This window comes from Pygoscelis adeliae, unplaced genomic scaffold, assembly GCF_000699105.1.
Source record: "Pygoscelis adeliae isolate BGI_AS28 unplaced genomic scaffold, ASM69910v1 Scaffold181, whole genome shotgun sequence".
NCBI lineage: Eukaryota > Metazoa > Chordata > Aves > Sphenisciformes > Spheniscidae > Pygoscelis > Pygoscelis adeliae.
The window spans coordinates 2,566,317-2,571,369 of NW_008824360.1; positions in this window are offsets into that span (position 1 = coordinate 2,566,317).

The window sequence follows — 5,053 nt, forward strand, 5'->3', positions numbered from 1 at the left end:
GGCGGAATTTGGGGGCCCTCTCTTCAGCCCCTCACTTTTACGGAGTGAGAAACGCTGGTCCCTGCGCACTGCGGGCTTTACAGGGCAACCCCTGCAGAAGCTGGGGGATTGAGGAGGGTTGTGCACGCAAAGCGGGGGCGGGGGGATAAAGCCAGAGGGGAAAAAAAAAAAAAAGCAGCAGGAGAGAAAGCCTGGAGGAGTTACGAAAAAGAGTAACTTGTCCACAGGGTGTCACTCTTGACCCACATTTGGGCCAGCACCCAGCCTTATCTGTGGCAGCAGGAAATTGGAGATTTTTTTAGTTCCCCAACAAGCCTCCGAAAAGGCAGAAGCCTCCAAAAAAGGCAGGCTGGCTCCTCTGGGTGTGCTGGCCTGGGCATCCACCCACCCGGCTGCTCCCGGCTCTGATTACCCACCCGGCCACCCTCCTTGCACTTTGCCTTGCCCTGTCCGGAGAATGGGGTTTGCACAGTGGTCCTCCTCTGGCCAAGCTTGCAGCATATTATGGAAAAAGGAATGGAGAGTGGAAGAAAACTCTTCCCCTGCAGCCAAACTCTTTCTCACCATTCTGCTCCAAACTTCTGCCATCCCCCCTCAATGTTTCAGAAATATTTTAGTTTATTGTGAAATTCCCCTATCATCCCATACTGTAAGCCTGCCCCTTCCCTCTGGGAAACCTCCTGTTTCCCAGGCACTGTCTCATGGAAGGTGCTACATTAGAGCTTTATGGTGAGTCCTGAACCAGGTTAAATTAAGTGCTGATAATCCTTTGCTTTCAGTAGCTGTTACTCAGCAGAGATAGGAAAGGCTCTTCAGCTAAGGAGGAGCCCTATGAATTATCACCTTGTTTTCTGTGTCAAGCTGTAGGCTTCTGCAGTCAGGAGGGCAAAGCTGGGGTCAAGCCAGCTCTGGGTGTATCCTGAAAGCAGGGAGAGCTCTGACCTTTTGTCTGATGCTGTGCTGAGCCCAGGCAAGGCAGGACTGCCTGCCTGCACTGCCTCTGCCAGCTGGAGAGCTGGCTGACACATTAGGCTTCCCAGGATAGGCATAGGGGGATGCAGTCAGCCACCAGGCTTGGAGGGGCTCGTGGGTGATATGGATGCTGGGGTCAGCAGCACAGTGGCCAAGGTACAGGCTGCAACTTTTATAAAGCGTCAGCAGAGCATGAATTATGGCGTGTCCTCCTGGCAAGGTTCCTGGAGCAGAGGACACACCGGCAAGAATGCTATCTCCTCTTCCAGGGCCGGTTGGGACAGGATTTGTGTGTAGTGTGTACAGCACATAATTCATCAGGCTATCATTTACATAGCATGAGCTCAGCACTGCAGCACCCTCTGACACTTTGAAATATTCTGCTAGGGGCTCGGCAGCTTACTGGGAGCATCGCACAAGATACATCCTGAAAGAGATGCTGTCCCCTTGCACGACTCGACCCTCTGCTTGGAGGAGGTGGTCCCAAAAAGCCTATATCCATCAATCTTACCTGTCTGTGACTCCCTTGTTTCTGCAGTGTCTTCACTCTTTTGCCCCAGGACAGTGTTTTAAGGTGTGCTCAGTATAATTTTAAACACCGCTTGGTTTTCTTTCAGGCCATCCTCCTTAATGTGGCTATCTCAAGCTTTTATGGAAACACCTGCAATATGTAAACGCAAACGTATAAATCTCTGTAATGTGAAAAACCAGCTTCATGAAGCTGTACAAGAATGCAGCCATGTGACTGCAAAACTTCATTTACAAGTATCTAAATATAGATCATAGCAAGCAGCAAACCCAGACTTCAATTTTAAAAGCGAGGGCATAGGGGAGAGTGCAGAGTCAGCACTTCTTAAATAAGAAGTTCTTCTTGTACTAATTCATTTACAGCGGCATCTTCCTTTGACACAGCAAATTTGCATCACTGAATCCTGATCACAGAGACATAAAGATTTTTATGGGAGTCGGAAATAGCCTCCATGCAGGTGCTGCTGTGGAAGCGCTGCACCACCACCCACCTCCGCATCCAGACAAGGGCATGCTGCAGTTTGCACCAAGTGAGCTGCGCAGGCTTTACTCCTCCGTTTGCTTTTACGCCATCCCATCATGATTCCCTGGTTCCAGTTCGCCCAAGTTGCTTCCCAGCACCAGCGGCCATGACTGCTGCCCATGGTCCTAGGAAGTATGACAGGCTGCTAAGCACCATGCAAGGGGTGCACAGCACATGCAGGCTGAGCAGTGAATACTGGATATATCCTCCATTCCACCTGCCTACACCTGCATCTCAACTGTTTAGGATGCTGGGGATATCCCACGCACCATCGTATGTCCGTCTATTGCTATTAACTCGGCTGCCGTTAGGTATTATATTAAACTTTTTCAAATCATTCTTCTAGCCTCACAGTTTCCATAGAAATATGTTTTAAATTTAGGAAAAGTCAACTGTCCTTTGAAAATCACTGAAAACACTGTGGAGAGACAGTGGCAAGTGTCCTATCCCACGTACCCTGGTCAACCGGTGGCGCAGTTCTGCGGGATTCAGTGATACTCCAGATTTGCACAAGGAGTAAACTCATATTAGGCAGCTACAACCCCACCTGCCAGGGTTTGAGCAGAGAGCAGAAGGGGGGAACCAAGGCTTTGAAAGCCAAAACTCTAATAGCCTGAAATTAGCCTTGTTGTGCGTTGACAGGAACCACCTCCTAAACCGTGAGGGCTGCGCCCAACTCAGAACCAAGACTGGATCCAGCTGCAGGGAACAGGAGATGTCTGGGGAAACAACTCCCTCCCCCTGGACACCCATCCCACTGCAGGACGAGTGGTGAGAAAGGCTTGAAACGGACCTCACAGGGAGGCACTTTTCCAACCTGAATCCTCACCTGGGAAAGCACTGCTATTTAGGAGTGGGATTTAGGTCTTACAACATCAATGGGACCTAAGCAGATGTTCGAGTGAATCCCTAAATCTAAACCCACCACAGAGACTGCTCTATGAATTCCTAAATATTTTACACTGGAATAATCACAAGATCACACATTTTCTAAATATTGCATAAGTTGGCTAGTTGCTTGAATTTCAAATTTTGGGGCAAAGATCTATGTTATTATCAACAAAATCCCAAATTATTAAAGAGCATTTTTCACACTCTCATTCTTATTCACTGATTTCCTATTTAATACACATAAAGAACATTAACTGGCATTTGTTTTCAGCCAAATGCTGAAATACTGCCTTTTTTTTTTTTACAGAAGAAAAATCAAATCACAACTGTTTATGTTTGATGGGAAATACAATAGGGCACCATGATGTTCTCAGATCAGGGCATCCAGCTGAGGCTGCTGGACTTTGGCACATCAGTGTGATCCCAAACCTACCCAGAACTCAGCGCTGCATTTTGATTGCCCCCATCAGATTTTCCAGTAGCAAACCTGAGATTTTCATGTGGAAAATTTAAGTTTGCACAGAAATTTCCTTTTCCTTCAATAAAAACCCCAGAACAATCTGCTCTACTCATCATGCACAATGCAGAAGAGTCAGCACATGATGAAAGAAGACCCACTGCATCCATTCTGCAATTAGTCTTTAAAAAAATTTGCTGTATTAGCAGCAGTTTTCTGTGCCCATACCCGTCTTCCCCAATGCTGCCTAATGTGTTAAGAGCATTTTCTGCCACAGTGTTTGGCTCAAATCCCTGCAGGACAACCAGAAACGCTTCAGCCACACAGACATGGGGCAGGCAAGAAGCAAAGATGCCATCAGTTGGGAGGAGGCGACAGACATGTGCCAAGAACTGGCCAGAGCACCATGGCCAAAAGGCAGGGGACAAAGCAATGCTTCCTCCTAACTGAGAAGGATGAGCAGAAGCTCTTACCCCTCCTAAAACACCAACAATGAAGGAAACTGCATCTACTTCATGCTCCAAAGCTCAGCTTCTCCCAGCCACCCAGCACACGGCAGCAACACATAAATTATATATATCTCTCTCTCCAAGAATGACCTGGTAACTGTAAAAAAAGTAACTACATAATTTTACTTTACTACTGCTTTTGTTGGACTCGGTCTGTAATTACAAAGTAGTTGCTAAGGAAAACCAACCCATTGGTTTTGCCATGAGCAATTAATGCAGGTTACCAACATGATGGTTACGCAGGGCCAACGCTAACATTGGCACCCAACCGTGTTATTCATCTATCGGTTGTGGCTCCCCAATAATGAGTGCTCTGCCTCACATTACACGTCCACAAGCATGAGAAACAAATTGCATCAAAAACCCAACTGTGCTACTGAAAGGAAAACCCAAGGAGCAGATACCAATCGTGTGTATTTTCCCTTGACTTCTGTTTTTGGCAAAGGGGCAGAGATGGCTCTCCTCTTGCTCCACAGGGCAGGTTTGTGGATGGGATGCCACCCATGGGTCTCATGTCCACCTCGCTTTCCCCATCCCTTGGATGTGGTTTTCTTATCACTGCTCCTCTCCAGCCACCACCTGACCGCAGAGCTACAATGATCCTGGGTGCCACAAGAGCTGGAGCAGGAGACCACTGACAATAATATCTTTGGTATTACCTTTTAAGCAGCAGGATTTCATCCATGGCATGTATACCTTTACACCATAGACCCAGCCTTAATAACTCTCCATGTCATTTTTTCATCATTGTGTCTCAAGCCACTGCCCAACTGGCTACTGGCAGGTTTGGTGCCCCATACAAATCCCTCTTCATCTAACTCACTTTTGTGGTAGATAAACAGCTGCCTCCATGGAGGCATCTCTTTGTCATGGGACTGTCTGCCTCAGTGATCTCTTCCATCTGACCCCCTGTAGATCTTTGATCTACAGAAAACACAAACTGTGGTTATTTACAACACTAGAAATGATGGGGTAGCTCATGGGTCACTTGCCCCTCATTTGTGGCACAGAAAACACAGGCAAAAGCTCCTTAGCATTCACATTGGTTCTGCTATTGCACCATCAGGAAATCATATTTAACAGCGTGTTACTTTCTCAGGCTAGGAGAAGGGCAACAATGGATTTGTGAAATCTAAAACACGTTTAAAACAGGGCTAGAAACTACAGCAGGAG